This window comes from Panthera uncia, chromosome A2 (genome assembly GCF_023721935.1).
Source record: "Panthera uncia isolate 11264 chromosome A2, Puncia_PCG_1.0, whole genome shotgun sequence".
NCBI lineage: Eukaryota > Metazoa > Chordata > Mammalia > Carnivora > Felidae > Panthera > Panthera uncia.
Window position 1 is genome coordinate 158167471 of NC_064816.1, and position 657 is coordinate 158168127.

Sequence of the window (657 nt, forward strand, 5' to 3'; positions counted from 1 at the left end):
TCAGGATTTCACTTCTTCCAAGTCTTAAGGAAACTTTGCGCATTTGTAGCTTGAAACATCTGGAAAAAGATCCAGACTCAAGACCTCAAGAAACAAATGTCTTCTACTGGGCATATTAGCCTCAACGAAGCAAAACAAATGCGCAAAGTTTCCTTAAGACTTGGAAGAAGTGAAATCCTGAAAAGCTGCGAGCGCACGAAATGGAACATGGACATGTACAGAACTATCCTCGTTATTTCTCATTTAAGATACACAAAACATCCTCGATGTGTCTTCCCTTGTTTTGTCTCCGTCGCTATATTTTAGTGAAGGTGACTAAGTGCTTTCATATTTCTCCCCGGCCCTTGTCAAGTTCCATGGTGTTCTCACAGCCTCAAATCCCGTAACAGGGACGATGATACAAATAGCAAATTTTTTAAAGCAGTTCGAACACACTTTGTATATATTTTATTTAATCATCAAAACAAACTTATGAGAAAGGAGCTTGACTATCTCTCAGCTGCAGGAGACACAACTGAACTTCAGGAAAAAGTCATTGGCCAGAGTTACGCAGCAAATAGAAGAGGAAGGTCCATTCTCTTGTTCGTTGTTTTGTTGCCTCAATCATACATCCCTCTACTGTGATGTTTTCAGAGATAGAGCCCCTGTGATTACAAA